Source organism: Cavia porcellus, unplaced genomic scaffold (assembly GCF_034190915.1).
Source record: "Cavia porcellus strain 051 isolate PalLab524CR breed Dunkin Hartley unplaced genomic scaffold, mCavPor4.1 scaffold_8, whole genome shotgun sequence".
NCBI classification, from domain to species: domain Eukaryota; kingdom Metazoa; phylum Chordata; class Mammalia; order Rodentia; family Caviidae; genus Cavia; species Cavia porcellus.
The window spans coordinates 19931281-19948787 of NW_026947491.1; the positions used below are offsets into that span (position 1 = coordinate 19931281).

The window sequence follows — 17507 nt, forward strand, 5'->3', positions numbered from 1 at the left end:
GAAAAAGAGAAAAACACAAAACAAGACAAAGCAGTGTAAGGTTACACATAATACAGAACTACAAAAAAAAAAATAAACTAAACATAACAGTAAGAAATCACCTGTTAATAGATTACATAATATCATCTTGGAAATAGTTGCTCAAATCACAGTATCAAAGAATACAAAGTAGACATTCAAACGGAGAGACTGCAAACAGCTGTGTTCAATGATCCAAAAACATTAATATATTCAGCTATTTAACATCCCTAAACACACTTGTTGTTATATCCGTTAGAGCTCTTTTTTTTTTCCCCTCCCTCTCTTTTTTATAACAAAATTTACACATTTTGGATTTTATTACTCCTCAGTTCTCATTACTCTCTTGGGGGGGAGATAATAAAGTCAAATATGGCAAAACAAAGCTGTAAGTCCAAACCAAGGATAGACATAGCACATGATGTAGAACAGAGTACAAGGTCATCAACAATGGTTATCAACATTGTCTCTTGTTTCCTTAAAAGGAATTGTCTATCTCATTAGATATTATAAAGTTGGACAAAACAGTGGAGAACAAGACCAATAAAACTTAGGCATTGTGAACATTGCAGGACTTCCAAAGGAGACAATAGTCAAACCAGAATGGGCATCTTTGTGAATCTTATTGCCTTCAAATTAGTTGCCTATACCTTCAAACTTGCTACTGTCGCACAGAATGGAACAGAGTCTAATCAGTCAAAACAAGATCTTGGGAGTATTACAGGACTTCAAAACAAGTTAATAGGAGATCAAAAAGAGTTACTACTATATATCCTAATTTTTTAAGTTTTTCCCTTAATTAAAATAAACATAAGAAATAGCTAAATAATTTTTTTTAAAGAATAGTAGTTACCATAGTGTCTGTCTTTTTCCTTAAAATATTTGGATAAAACTTCATATACTATAGCTTCAAATATTTCCATATCAAAAAGCCCAGAGTAAAGCCTTTCTAATTAATAAGTGAAAATTTTATAAGGCTTCAAGGCCACATAATGGGGAATCATGATTATCACATATTTTTATATATTTGAATCATTACTTACATTAGGGAAACTATTCGGTATTCATACATGCGAGATTGATTTATTTCACTTATGAGTATGGTCTCAAGCTGCGCCCATTTATTGATAAATATCTCAATGCAATCCTTCTTTATAGCTGAATAATACTCCATTGTATAGAAATACCACAACTTTTTTATCCATTCCTCAGTTGATGGACACTTGGGTTGTTTCCAAGATCTGGCGATTACAAATTGTGCTGCTATAAACATAGGTGCACATATATCCCTGTGGTATGATGCTTTCAGTTCTTCTGGGAATATGCCTAGAAGTGGAATAGCTGGAATAAATGGGATTTCCAATCCCAACTTTTTGAGAAACCTCCAGACAGATCTCCACAAAGGCTGTACCAGTCTACGCTCCCACCAACAGTGCAGGAGAGTTCCTTTTTCCCCACAGCCTCTCCAGCATTTGTTGTTGTTGGTTTTCTTGATCCTGGCCATTCTTTCAGGAGTGAGATGGTATCTCAGTGTGGTTTTAATTTGCATTTCTCTAATGGCCAATGATGATGAGCATTTTTTCATGTATTTATTTGCCATTTGCATTTCTTCATCTGAGAATTGCGTATTCATCTCAGATGCCCATTTTTGGATTGGATCTTTGAATTTTGAAGGTCTGAGTTTTTTTAATTCTTTATATGTTTTAGACAAGAGGCCCTTGTCTGAGAGAGAGTTCACTAAAATCTTTTCCCAGTTTGTGGGTTTTCTTTTCACTATGCTGGAGATTTCTTTTGACATGCAAAAACTTTTTAATAAGAAGAGGTCCCAGTTATTGATTCTGGGAAGTATTTCCCGTGCAGTTTGAGTCCTATTCATGAATTCTCTACCTACTCCTACGCCTCCAAGGTTTCTACCCAATTTGTCTTCCAATAGATTTAGCGTTTCTGTTTTAATATTCAGATCTTTGACCCATTTAGATTTTAATTTAGTACATGGTGATAGACATGGGTCTAGCTTTAGTTTTCGGCAAATGGAGAGCCAGTTTTTCCAGCACCATTTATTAAAGAGACTGTCGTTCTTCCAGTGAACCTGCTTGGCTCCTTTATCGAAGATAAGGTGGTTGAGTGTGTTTGTAGTTGTGGTTGTATCTTCTAATCTATTCCATTGATCTTCAGCTCTGTTTTGATTCCAATACCATGTTGATTTTACTACTGTTGCTTTGTAGTATAATTTCAAGTCAGGGATTGTGATGCCTCCTGCTTTGTCTTTGCTGCTTAGAATTGCTTTTGCGATTCTAGGTCTCTTCTGGTTCCAGATGAAATTTAGGAGTGATTTCTCTAGATCTATAAGGTATGTTGATGGTATTTCTATTGGGATTGCATTGAATCTGTATAAGAGTTTTGGGAGAATGGCCATCTTCACAATGTTTGTTCTTCCTATCCATGAGCAAGGGATGTCTTTCCATTTTCTGAGATCATCTTCAATTTCCTTTTTCAGTGTAATATAGTTTTCACTGTATAAGTCTTTCACTTCTTTTGTAAGAGTAATTCCTAAATATTTCATTTTTTTGCTTGCTAATGTGAATAGACCAGTTTCCCTTATTTCCCTCTCTGTGGTTTTGTTGTTTGTGTATAGGAATGCTATTGATTTCTGAGTATTGATTTTGTATCCAGCCACATTACTGAATTTATTTATTGTATCTAAGAGTCTTTCAATGGAGCTTAGGGGGTCTTCTATGTAGAGTATCATGTCATCTGCAAACAATGACAACTTAACTTCTTCTTTTCCTATCTTTACCCCTTTTATTTCTCTTTCTTGCCTAATTGCTCTGGCTAGTACTTCCAGTACTATATTAAATAGGAGTGGTGATAAAGGACATCCTTGTCTTGTGCCTGATTTTAAAGTAAAGGCTTTCAATTTTTGGCCATTTAGTATGATGCTGGCTGTTGGTTTGTCATAAATGGCCTTTATTATATTGAGGTAAAGACCATCTATTCCAATTTTCTGTAGAGTTTTTATCATGAATAAATGTTGGACCTTATCGAAGGCTTTTTCTGCATCTATAGAAATGATCATGTGATTCTTATTTTTGGCTTTATTGATATGGTGAATTACATTTATTGATTTGCGTATGTTGAACCATCCTTGCATTCCTGGGATGAATCCCACTTGGTCATGGTGTATAATCTTCTTGATGATTTGCTGGATCCTATTTGCCAATATTTTATTGAGGATTTTTGCATCTGTGTTCATTAGGGAGATCGGTCTATAGTTCTCTTTTTTAGTTGGGTCTTTCTCAGGTTTTGGTACTAGAGTGATATTTGCTTCCAGGAATGACTTAGGCAGGATTGCTTCCCTTTCAATTTCATTGAATAGTTTGAGGAGTGTCGGCATTAGGTCTTCTTTGTATTTCTTGTAGAATTCTGCAGTGAATCCATCTGGGCCTGGGCTCTTCTTGGTGGGTAAGGACTTAATTACATTTTCAATTTCAGTAACCGAGATTGGGTTATTCAACAGTTTTACATCCTCTTGATCTAGCTTTGGCACTTCATATGCTTCTAAGAAACTGTCTATTTCTTCTGTGTTATCAAACTTTTGAGAGTAGAGGTTTTCAAAATAGGTGTTGATGATCTTCTGTATTTCTATTGGGTCTGTAGTGACTTCTCCTTTTTCATTTCTTATTGCATGAATTTGAGCTTTTTCTTCCCTTTTTTTAATAAGGTTGGCTAGGGGCTTATCGATTTTATTTATTCTTTCAAAGAACCAACTCTTTGATTTGTTGATCCTTTGGATTGTTTTCTTAGTCTCTATTGCATTGATTTCTGCTCTGATTTTTATAATTTCCTCTCTTCTTTTGGCTTTGGGCTTGACTTGCTCTTCCTTTTCTAGCTGTTTGAGGTGTAGCATCAAGTTATTTATTTGTATTCATTCTGTTTTCCTGATGTGGGAACTCAGTGCAATAAATTTTCCTCTCAGAACGGCTTTCATTGTATCCCACAGATTCCGGTAAGTTGTATCTGCATTTTCATTTTCTTTTAGGTATTGTTTGATTTCTTCTTTAATTTCTTCTGTGACCCACTGATTACTCAAGAGTGTGTTATTCAGTTTCCATGTGTTTGTGGGATTTTTGCGGTATCTTTTATCATTAATTTCTAATTTCAGAGCGCTGTGATCCGATAACATGCAAGGGATGATTTCAGCTCTTTTGCACTTGTTTAAATATGTTTTATGAGCTAATATATGGTCTATTTTAGAAAATGATCCATGTACTGCTGAGAAGAATGTGTATTCTGATGTTGTTGGGTGGAACATTCTGTATATGTCTATCAAACCCATTTGTTCACAGGTATGATTCAGTTCTGTTATTTCTTTACTCATTTTCTGTCTGGTCGATCTGTCCCTTGGTGTCAATGGCGTATTAAGGTCTCCCGTTACAATTGTGTTACTGATAATTTGAGTTTTCATTTCTGTTAATAATTGTTTTATATAACTGGGCGCTCTGGAGTTTGGTGCGTATATATTTAAGATAGTTATCTCTTCCTCTTGGAGTTTTCCCCTTACGAGTATGTAGTGACCTTCTTTGTCCTTTATGGTCATTGTTGGTTTAAAGTTCACGTTGTCTGCAAACAGAATGGCTACTCCTGCCTTTTTTTGGATTCCTGCTGCATGAAGAATTGTTTTCCATCCTTTGACTTTCAGTCTGTGAGTATCCTTCTGGGTTAGATGGGTTTCCTGTAAACAGCATATGGTTGGATTTTGTTTCTTGATCCATTCTGCTAGTCTGTTTCTTTTGATTGGTGCATTGAGACCATTTACATTAATGGTTATTACTGTTAAATGTTGTTTAATTGTAGGATTCTTATCTCTCTGTTGTTGCATCTTTATCTTTCTGTTCTGTTTAATTATTTGCTTTGCTTAGTGGTTTTTTCCTTTGTGTATCTAAACTGTCTTTCAATATTTTTTGCAGGGTTGGTTTGGTGTTCATGAAGTTCTTCAGCTGTTCTTTGTCATGGAAGTTTCGTATTTCACCATCTATTTTAAATGATAGTGTTGCAGGATATATCAGTCTAGGTTGGAAATCATTTTGCTTTAGGATCTGGAATACTTCACTCCATGCTCTTCTTGACTTTATTGTTTGTGCTGAGAAGTCTGCTGTGATTCTGATAGGTTTTCCTTTATAAGTGATCTGTCTTTTCTCTCTGACAGCTTTTAATAATCTATTCTTGTGTTGGATTTCTGGGATGGTGATTATTATATGTCTGGGTGTAGTTTTATTTTGGTTATGACTATTTGGAGTTCTATATGCTTCACTGATCCTGATGTCAGTTTCTGATCTCATGCTTGGGAAGTTTTCAGCTATTGCTTCTCTAAATATCCTCTTGATATCCTTTATGTTGTCTCCTTCTTTTTCATTAATCCCTATCATTCTTATGTTATTCTTCTTTGCATCATCTTGCAGTTGTTGAATTGTTATTTCCTGATTCCTTGTTATTTTTAAAAGATCTTTCCTTTCCTGTTCACTAGCTGCAATCCTGTCTTCAAGGTCTGAAATTCTGTCTTCACTTTCATTAAGGCGGTTTTTACAACTTTCAGTGGAGTTTTTTATTTCCTGTATATCTCTGTGCATCTGCATTATGTATTCTGTTTGTTTCTTATATTGCTCGTCTAGGGATTCTATCTTTTTGTTTAATTCCTCCAATTTTTTATCTGTGTTTTCTTTAGATATATTTAGAATCTCTTTCATTTCTTTTATCATTTCTTCTTTTATCTGAGAAATTATTTCGAGTTTGAATTTCTTTAAAGCTTCCTGGAGTTGCTTGTCAACTTCAGTAGCTATTGTGTCTAATATATGAGGAGGATGGGATATATTTTCTTCTAAATACACTTCTAGGGTTTCCTGAGTTGGGCTGGAGGTTTGAGGTTGTAATTTGGTCTTTCGTTTTGTCATTTTCCTATATTTCTGTGTTTCAAGTGTTATTTGAAAGCTTCCTCAGGATCTGTTGAAAATCCCCTTCTATGTTTGCAGCTACTGAGACTCTGGCACCCCTCTACCCCAGGCCATTGGGCCTGCAGAACCAATGGCCCTTCTCTGCTTGATCAGAACTCCGCGGTTCCAGACAAGCTGGGCCTCAGGGACACTGTGCACCCACCTGCCCCTTGGTAGATCCACAGCTCTTGGATCGCAGCCGGGTTAGGGTACTCACCACAGACCGCAGTGCCTCAGGAGCCTGTGATCCCTCCCTGCTGGCAGAGATATCCACAAACCTCCAGACAAAGGAAGGGCCTCCTGCGGGCACTCCGGATCTACCCCGCTCCTCCTCTGCACGCAGATGGCTATGCGCGGCTGGGCTCAGGCCGAGGTGCCTCAGGAACCCGGGACCCCTCCTCCTCCAGACAAAGGAAGGGGCCTCTGCAGGCGGCTCCGGGTCCGCGCAGCTCCTCCTCCGCACACCGACGGCCAGGCGCGGCTGGGTACGGGCCGAGGTGCCCCAGGAACCTGGGACCCCTCCTCCTCCAGACAAAGGACGGGGCCTCTGCAGGCGGCTCCGGGTCCGCGCAGCTCCTCCTCCGCACACCGACGGCCAGGCGCGGCTGGGTACGGGCCGAGGTGCCCCAGGAACCCGGGACCCTTCCTCCTCCAGACAAAGGACGGGGCCTCTGCAGGCGGCTCCGGGTCCGCGCAGCTCCTCCTCCGCACACCGACGGCCAGGCGCTGCTGGGTACGGGCCGAGGTGCCCCAGGAACCCGGGACCCCTCCTCCTCCAGACAAAGGACGGGGCCTCTGCAGGCGGCTCCGGGTCCGCGCAGCTCCTCCTCCGCTCACCGACGGCCAGGCGCTGCTGGGTACGGGCCGAGGTGCCCCCGGAACCCGGGACCCTTCCTCCTCCAGACAAAGGACGGGGCCTCTGCAGGCGGCTCCGGGTCCGCGCAGCTCCTCCTCCGCACACCGACGGCCAGGCGCTGCTGGGTACGGGCCGAGGTGCCCCAGGAACCCGGGACCCCTCCTCCTCCAGACAAAGGACGGGGCCTCTGCCTCATAATACGTTTTCAATGGATCCATTTCTCCCATCTCAAGAAATTATACAGTCTGATCAGTTTAGCTATGGAAACACATAACCATGAAAATTATTTCTGTGTTCACTGCCAGTCTTTCCTCCACCTTTGGAGGCATCTGGAAGTTGTGTTATCTACAAGGTCACTTCCCAGTTCTTGTTCATGCAAAGTCCTTTTCTCCAAATGCCTGGACACCTTTGTAAACATTGATCTGAGTGCTCATCTATTATTAGAGCTGTTCATTTCCTCACCCTTGGTGATGTGGTGCAATGCCTCAGATGCTTTGGTAGACAGCATTTCAGGGTTTTTATGGTAGACACCATCGTGCTCTCTCTCACACAATTTACCATCACATTCTCCTCCTGAGAAATTATTTCTCATGACCTATATATCAATACTGTCCAGCCTCAAAATCTCTGATGTATGTTCTCAATCACTGTATCTAACTGTAACTGAAAGTGGATGTGTTATATTTATTTTACTCTCAATAAAATTGGGACATCTACAAGTTCAGGTTTCAGCATGATTGGGGATGCTGTGTTCTAATTCATACTCATCTGTTAGTTGACCTTGGAACATGCAGTGGAAGTACCATGACTCCATGAAAGAACAAGATACAGAGCAGAGAGTAGAGCAGAATGAATTCTAAAGTCTTCTTACATTAGAGAAGAATGCCAATGCTCTCTTCTCTCCCAAGCCCCTGAGGATGATTCTGGACTAGGACTCCAAATTTGTGTGAAATGACAGACATCCTTGGGGTAACAGGGATTGAGCCATTGGAAAATGTTGTTGAGAGGATTTTCTGAGATTCTCAAAACAAGAGTGAATCCACAAAATGATTCCCTCCTGATTGTTTTTCTCAAGTCAGTCAACTAACAAGACTCCAATGCAGAATTTCCTTTTTCTAAAAAAAATTATTCTTGCATGAAAAACACAACCAAATTGTCTTTTCTGTCGGTATTTTCTATAGAGTAAAATTTGATGTTCACTCAACAGCCTGAAACACAGCATAATATTTGTGTAGAAAAATTGAAACAGTTCAAATGTCTTTCCGAGATGTAGCAGTGTACAAACTGGAAAATGTTCAAAATACACTCACTTTAATGCTTCCAAGGCAGACCAATTTGTTAGAAAAACACACGTTATGCGCATGTGAAAAATAAAATTAGACACACAGCTAAATAGCACTGTATCATCTCATAATGAGATTTAACATCTTGTGCTACCAAATTATAGCTACTGAACTTGGCCAGTGCACTCAGCCGATTGGGCACTGCTCTCTCTGAGCAATCCGTTAGCAGAACAGGATATATAGCAGGAGGCCATGCAAATAGGGCCTCCCTCTGCTGATGAAAACCAGGCCCTGAGGCTCTGAGTTAGAACACAACTTTGGATGCCAGCTCTTGTTCGTTAGCGGTGAGAGCTGACCACAAACGGCTCACCATGGAGCTTGGGCTAAGCTGGGTTTTCCTGTTTGCAATTCTGAAAGGTAAATTATTCAGAAAAAAGGATATTGAGCCTGTCAGTGAACATGAGTAGTATAAACAGAGGATGTCTGAGATGATTTCCTGAGCAGGATGTCTCTGTGTTTGCAGGTGTTCAGGGTGAGCCGCAGCTGGTGGAATCCGGTGGAGGCTTGGTGCAGCCTGGGGGTTCCCTGAAACTCTCCTGCGTGGCCTCGGGATTCACCTTCAGTAATGCTGCCATGAACTGGATCCGCCAGGCTCCAGGGAAGGGGCTGGAGTGGATCTCAGTTATTAGTTACGATAGTAGTTACATAAAGTACTCAGGTTCGGTGAAGGGCTGATTCACCATCTCTAGAGACAATGGCAAGAACACTCTGTATCTGCAGATGAGCAGCCTGAGACCCGAGGACACCGCTGTGTATTATTGTGCAGCACAGTGAGGGGACACCAGTAGAACTCCAGACAAAAACCTCACTCTGGAGATGGTCGGGCCAGCAGGGGGCGCCGCGATTCAGGGAGACCCAGTCAGGACCACAGGAGCAGTTGCAGAAAAGGAGGTAGGGGTGAGGTCTTCCTGGGTGCCTCTGGGATTTCTCTTCTGCCTTAAATCCTAGGACCTGAGCCGACTCTGCAGTGCACGAAGTGCAATGAAGTATTTAAGTCCATGTTCACATCATTAGTTCCATGCAGTTGCATAGGAAATTCACTCAATACCAATCTCAACATAAATTGTAAAATTCACATTAGTTTTTTGAAACATCTAATGAAGATCATTATCTAAAACTGAACCTCCTAATCTAATCTTAATGTTAAGCCATTACTTTCTGCATAGTTAAACTTTTTAGATTAGGAAATTAAAACTTCCACATCCCTCTCCATTCTGTCTGAGAACAGGCAGATATCTCCTCCCCAGAGCAACACAGGAGATCAGCTAGGCAGGCTCAGGCCTGGCACCACATAGAAGATAATTTCAATCCCTAAGAGGAACTCCAGAAATTGCCTTTTCTCTTTCTATTTAGCAGACTGTGCATTCCAGTTTTCTATGTGCAGTTGCATTGGGTAAGAGGCACAAGTGTTGCTGTCACTGCCCACCCTCTCTCCGCCTGAACCATCATGATGTGCAGCCTTGATTGCTTAGGGGACAAGATACATTTCGACGAGTCCTCACTCAGTTCAGCCCAGAAATCCCACAGCAGCTCCCTTAGGGAATTAGATGGGATCTGAACCTTTTGTAGTTGTTGATTTGGAACCCAAGGATGTGAAAAGGAATAATGAGAAGCAGACATTTGCTCTTGAGTTTTGGGCACAGGATAGGGAGGGAGGAGGTCATGTGTTACAGGGCATAGGTCTTTCTACTCAATTGTCTTAGTTAGTTTTTATTCATTGCTGAGACAAAATCCCTGATTCCCAATGTTGGGAAAGGAAAGGTTTATTCCTTACAGTTTTTGGAGGTTTCAGTCCATACTCATTTGGCTCTAAAACAGTGTGACGTGGAGGGGCCACCATTCATGGCTCCTGCAAAAACCAAGGTGGAAATGGCAAAAGAGAAAGACAAGCCTTCTTTCTGCCATTACATCACACCTTGGCTCCACTCCTATGTGGGTGGAGCATTGATACCATCAACCCAAGCACTATACAGTGAACCAATCATAAATGCATACTGTAAATAAATGAGGCCTCTGGGCCACTGACATAAACTATGACATCAACCAAGCTAATTGGTGGCTCAGGAACAAACATTCTGCACCAAGGAAATATTTTCTGAACATAACTTGCTCTCAATCTGCTGACTGTTGTCTGGAAGATCTGCTCTAAATTTATCGCATTCATTCCAGGAGCCCTGAACCTCTGTGGAGTGAGTCCTTTCCTCATTGTGCAATCATAGTAAATCATGCTTTGGTCCAGAGTTTCCCTTCAGTTTTCTCTGTTTCATTTCAGAGTTTAGAATGGGCAAATCTGGGAAGAGTACAGGAGAGAGGGTGTTAGGCATGATGCAGGACAAGTGTCATGGCTGCAAACATTACTGAAATAGAAGCAGAGGTTAAGGAGCATAACAGACACTGACACACGGTTTCAAGGAAAAGCATAGAAAACAAAGAGCAGCAGGTGAAACCTAAGTTAGGCACAGAAATAGGTGTTTTCATTGTTAATCTCACGTGCAGAGCCCCTTGCTGCCCATAGAGGACCTGAGGAGGAGAACACACTCTAGAGTGTGAACCTTGAGACAAGGGCCCATGTTTTCAGCCTCACTCACATACTCACTCTCTAAACCATAGATAAATGTGTGCTTGAGTGGGGCATGGACACTGGTGCCTGACAAGAGAGGAAGAAAGGCTCATCATCCTCTGTGCAGTCCCCCAGTGAGATCACCACACATTTCCCATCATGACCCAGCACAGATCCTGGACTTTTCCTACACACAAGAGCATGGAGTTAAGGGGCCACACTAATTATCCATCTTGTGCTCTAAACTGAACCTGACAATGGCAGTGACCTTTTCAGTGTTCTTCATGTTCATCTGGTGACCGGTGCAGCCCCAATGAAACAGGAGACAGGAGACGCTCTTGTGGATGACAGTTAACTGCTGGTTTATTTACGCGGGCTCTGGTTTATATATTTGGCCGTGACCAATCACAGACTGCCACGAGGAAGCAGGGCGGGAATGGGACACAGGCTCTGGCTACTATATCCAGCTGTGGCCAATCAGGAGTTGCCACAGAGTACGGAGTGAGCACTAAGTGCGCACGGGTTGGCTAATTTAAAGAGGGACGTAGCGCATTGCGGAAGCTGGCATGGTCCTTAGTCCCGGGTGGGGTATGGTATGTTGAGCACCTGCGCCCAACAATCTGGAGGGAAACATCAGAGACTTCCACAAAAATCTGCTGAGAGAAGGCCACATATGATCACTTTGCTTTGGTTCAGAAGTGATGCACAGCTGAACAGTGAGTGACTTGTCCTCAGTGCTCTTAAATGGGATGAGCTCTGTTAGTCTGGTCAGTAAGGAATTGATCAAATGGACCTCAGTTCTCCATTGCTGAAGAACAGCATTGTCAAGTTTGAATGAATGCTGAAGACATTCAAGCTGGAATAGAAATATGCAATTTAAAAGAAAAAAAACAGAACCAGGATTTGGCTCAGCCACAAAAGTGTCCTACTGGCAAACACAAGGTCCTGAGTTTGAGTCACAGTATCAAAAAAAAAAAAAAAAGAAAGGAAGGAAGAAGGAAGAAAGAAGGGAAGAAAGAAAGAAAGGAAGAAGTAAGGCAAGGCAAGAAGCAAATCAAATCAAATCAGTACAAAGCAGGCGCAAGACACTGAAGACTGGAGCTGAATTTCTAAGAGTGACTAGGAGAAGAAGAATGGGGCCATATAACAGGAATGCTAGCACATATGCACGTTGCTAGCAAATGGAAGTCTGAAGAAATAGAATCACAATACCATAACTAAGGTGAACATCAAAATAAAACCCATTTTCATGAAACAGAACAAAGTATATGTTTTGATTCAAGCATGTTGATACCAGCATCTCACTCTGAAACTCAGGAAGATAAGGGGAGAGGATCATCACATATGCAAAGCCAGCCTTGGTTCAGTACTTGGACTACAAATGCAATGTGATGAACAAGGGCATCTTCAGGTTAAACTTTAGGAGCGTTTTTACTGTGTGAAAGATATTCATAATGCATTTTTGTCCATAAAGGAATAACCAGCATGAGATAGGCACTTTGTATTTAGGAATAACATCCAGAGAACAAGAAGAGAAGGTGAACCTAGAAGGGGAGTGACTACACAGTAGCTGCACAAGATCATGGGAGGACAAGTCTTTCACACAGACATCTTTCTTCTCCAGTGATCCAAAACATCGCTATTGAATAAGCACAGGACCCACATACTTATTTCTAGTTCCTTCTGCGTTTGGTCAGGTGAAATTACATCACAGGGTGTCTTAGAGTAGGTGGCAAATGAAGTTCTGCAGACAGCAACAATGATGGTGAAGCAAGCTCTCAAGCAGCATAAATAGCACCAAAGGAGGAGACCAGGAGACAAGAAGGGTCCAATGCTCATGTTAGTCCTGCAGTAGCAGCAGCACCATCTGAACAAGAAGAGACTGAGCTCTTGCCAAGTAGGGAGAAGAGGCTGATGGGAGCTGGTCTCTAACCAGGATGGTGGGGTCTTCATTGCCCTGCTTCCACCATTGCTGTGAAGACAACTTTCCACTCATCACATATTCAAACCCAGTTAGAATTCAGGTTTACCAGTTTATCTCAGAAACACAAAGGATGAGAAATACCTTGAACTCAGTTTCCTCTTCATATATCAAGTATGTAACCCACATGCAAATTCACCCTCTAGCTCTAGAATCAAAAACTACTCAAGGGCTGTGGGAGCTCACACCCCATCCCCAGACAGGGCTGAAGTCTCTCAGGAAGTCAGGGCTTTGCTATAGAAGATGAGACTGTTGGGCCTTCTCCTGTGCCTGGTGACAGGTCCTCTGGATGAGTGCCATTAATGTAGAATTTAGTTCCATGGGACAGTTTAAAAGCAGGTGTCTTACAGGAAGGTCTTATTTATTATCCCAAGGTGTCCTGTCCCAGGTGCAGTTGCAACAGTTGGGGTATGGCCTGGTGAAGCCCTCGCAAACCCTGTCCCTCACCTGCACCATCTCTGGATTCTCCATCACGACCAGTGGTTACTAATAGATCTGGATCCATCAGACTTCAGCAAAGAGCCTAGGGTATATGGGATACATAATATACAATGGTAGCATTGGCTACAACTTCCAGAGCCGCATCTCCATTTCCAGGGACACAGGCAAGAACCAGTTGTCTCTGCAGCTGAATGTTATCACCTCAGAAGACACAGCCACCTATTCCTGCACAATAGAACATAGCAATTTCTTTTGACTGTGAGCCCAGATATAAACCGGCCTGTGGGGAAACTATCAACCAGCAGGTGGCGCTCGGCACACACCGCTGTAGGGAACTAATTTCACAGCCCTGTGCTGAGAGCCTGGAGTGTTTTCTCCCCACTTGATCACCATCTCCATCACTATGTAATGCACAAGATGCCAGGGAATTTTTCCATGTCTGATTCCAAAGGGCTGTGTTTCCTTGAACCTGGATTTTGTTCCACCATCTATTTCCTTATGGATTGCACAATAAATTTTTAATGAAAGCATTTTTCACAATTCAGCTGATGATACAGACTCGTTAGTGTTTAGGTGAAGAACTATTTAACTGTGGAAAATATATCTATTGATGCCAAACGTGCCCCCCACCCTCAGTTGCATCCACAGAGTGTTTTCATTTGAGGTCCCTTGCCAGTTCTTCTTCACGGAAATCCCTTTTCTCTGAATGGCTGAACATCACTGTGTGTGTTGACCTGAGTGCTCACCTGTAACTGGAAGTGTTCCTTTTCCCGTCCGGGGAATAGAAGTCAATGTGATAGAGATCATGGGTGGATTCCTCTGATGAGGAAACAATAATTATTCCTGCATATGGATATCTAAAAACTTATAAAATTTATGACACCTGTTGTTCATAAGACAATTGTTTGCCCAAATCAGTGAAATTGCAGCATGAACTGAGGGCTTCAAAACCTTAGGAAATGCCGCTTTTAAAAAAATTTTATTTAAGAAGAAAAAGAGAAAAAACAAAAACAAAAACAAACAAACAAAAAAACAAAGTGATGTAAGGTTACAAGTAATACAGAACTACAAAACACACACACACACACACACACACACACACACACACACAGTAAGAAATCACCAGTTAATAGATTACACATTATCATCTTAGAGATAGTTGCTCAAGTCACAGTATCAAACCATACAAAGTGAACATTAAACAGCAAGACTACAAACAGTTGTGTTCAATGATCCAACCTAAAACATTAATATGGTCATCTATTTAACACCCCTAAACACACTTGCGGTTGTATCCTTTAGAGCACTTTTTTCCCTCTCTTTTTTACAACAAAATTTACACATTTTGGGTTTTTTTACTTCTTGTTCTTACTACTTTTTTTGGAATAGAATAAAGTCAAATATGGCAAAACAAAGCTGTCAGTCAAAACCAAGGATAGACATAGCACATGATGTAAAAACAGAGTACAAGGTTATGAACAATGGTTACCATAATGCCTCTTGCTTCCTTAAAAATAATTGTCTATCTCATTAAGTCTTATAAAGTTGAACAAAACAGTAGAGAACAAGACCAATAAAACCTAAACCTTGTAAACATTATAGCACTTCCAAAGAAGATAATAGTCAAACCAGAATGGGTTTGACTAGGGAATGTTATTTCCTTCAATTTAGTTGCCTATACCCTTGAACTTGATACTATCAGAGTCTAATCAGTCAAAACAGGATAGTGGGAGTATTACAGAACTTCAAATCAAGTTAATAGGAAATAAAAAAATGTTACTATAATATAACATGCTAATTTTTTATTTTTCCCCTTAATTAAAAAATCATAAAATGATAACTAATTTTTTAATGAATAAGAGAGAGATTGAGATAAAAGAGGACATAACAACATAACAATACAGGTCAAAGCATGACAGTTTCAGCAACCTAGAGCTTCACTACCAAATAACCCAACTGAATAGTAGTTACCATAGTGTCTTTTTCCTTTAAATATTTGAATATAACTCCGTATACTATAGCTTCAAATATATCAAGTCAGTGTAAAGGCATTCAAGTGGATGAAAGCATTATAGGGTATTTAGAACCAGCTAACAGAAAACGAATGATGGTTTCTATATTATCTCTTTGCCTATAACAATTTTTGTTTATACTATCGCATATAATAAAATCGAGCAAGATATATCACGATAAAAGCAATGGAGACAGAATAGCCATAGTTTGGTGGGGCTTCAAAACAAGCTGATAGTAAATCAGCACTAGCTATTATGATGACTTATTTTCTTCAAAATAGCTGTTCATTTCATCACAGGCAATAATATCAATCAGCCCAGAATAAAGCTATTCCAATTAATAAGTGAAAACTTTATAAGGCTTCAAGGCCAAATAATTGGGAATCATGATTACCACACACTTTTATATATGTGAATTATTACTTACAGTAGGGAAACTATTCAGTATTCACACATGCAAGATTGATTTATTTCACTTATGAGTATGGTCTTAAGCTGTGTCCATTTATTGATAAATATATCAATGTGATCCTTATTTATAGCTGAGTAATTACTTTATATCTACTTATTACTCTTTTTTAAAAATTTTATTTAATAGGAAAAAGAGAAAAAACAAAACAAAACAAAGCATTATAAGGGTACAAGTAATACAGAACTACAAAAAAAAAACAGTAAGGAATCACCAGTTAATAGATTACATATTATCATCTTATAGATAGTTGCTCAAGTCACAGTATCGAAGCATACAAAGTGGACAACAGTGAGACTGCAAACAGTTGTGTGCAATGATCCAACCAAAAATATTAATATGGTCAGCTATTTAACACCCCTAAACACACTTGCTGTTGTATCTTTTAGAGCACTTTTTTTCCTTCTCTTTTTTACTACAAAATTTACACATTTTGGGTTTTATTACTCCTTAGTTCTTATTACTTTTTTTTTGGGAGAGAATATAGTAAATTTGGCAAAACACAGCTGTCCGTCAAAACCAAGGATAGACATAGAAAATGATGTAAAAACAGAGTACAAGGTTATCAACAATGGTTACCATAATGTCTCTTGTTTCCTTAAAAATAATTGTCTATCTCATTAGGTGTTATAATGTTGAACAAAACAGTAGAGAACAAGACCAATAAAACTTAAATACTGTAAACATTACAGGACTTCCAAAGGAGACAATAGTCAAACCAGAATGGGCAGCTTAGTGAAACTTATTGCCTTCAAAGTAGTTGCCTATACCCTCAAACTTGATACTATCATACAGAATGGAACAGAGTCTAATCAGTCAAAACAAGATCATGGGAGTATTACAGGACTTCAAAACAAGTTAATAGGAAATCAAAAAAAGTTACTATTATATATCCTGCTAACTTTTTTAAGTTTTCCCCTTAATTAAAAAAACCATAAAAAAAACTAAATAATTTTTTTAATGAATAAGAGAGAGATTGAGATAAAAGAGGACATAACAATATAACAATACAGGTCAAAGCATGACAGTTTCAGCAACATAGTGCTTCACCAACAAATAACCCGACTTAATAGTAACTACCATTGTGTCTGTCTTTTTCCTTGAAATATTTGAATAAAACTTCATATACTATAGCTTCAAATATTTCCATATCAAGAAGCCCAGAATAAAGCCTTTCCAATTAATAAGTGAAAACTTTATAAGGCTTCAAGGCCACATAATGGGGAATCATGATTACCACATATTTGTATATATTTAAATCGTTATTTACATTAGGGAAACTATTTGGTATTCACACATGTGAAGATTGATTTATTTCACTTATGAGTATGGTCTCAAGTTGCGCCCATTTACTGATAAATATCTCAATGTGATCCTTCTTTATAGCTGAATAATACTCCATTGTATAAAAATACCACAACTTTTTTATCCATTCCTCAGTTGATGCACACTTGGGTTGTTTCCAAGATCTGGCGATTACAAATCGTGCTGCTGTAAACATATGTGCACATAAATCACTGTGGTATGATGCTTTCAGTTCTTCTGGGAATATGCCTAGAAGTGGAATAGCTGGAACAAATGGGACTTCCAATCCCAGCTTTTTGAGAAATCTCCACTGACCTGCACAAAGGTTGTAACAGTCTACACTCCCACCACCAGTGTAGGAGAGTTCCTTTTTCCCCACAGCCTCTCCAGCATTTGTTGTTGTTGGTTTTCTTGATCCTGGCCATTCTTTCAGGAGTGACATGGAATCTCAGTGTGGTTTTAATTTGTATGAAATGCCACTTTTAAAAAGAGCAAATTGAGGATGAAAATGGATGGCAGCTAGGACCCTGATGTG

The 17507-nt window shown here is 39.9% G+C and overlaps 1 pseudogene; it reads left to right on the plus strand.

Annotated features, from left to right (window-relative positions):
• The first annotated feature begins 8515 nt into the window (after positions 1-8515).
• Positions 8516-9645, plus strand: LOC134477448 (immunoglobulin heavy variable 3-21-like; annotated as a pseudogene).
• The last annotated feature ends 7862 nt before the right edge of the window (positions 9646-17507 follow it).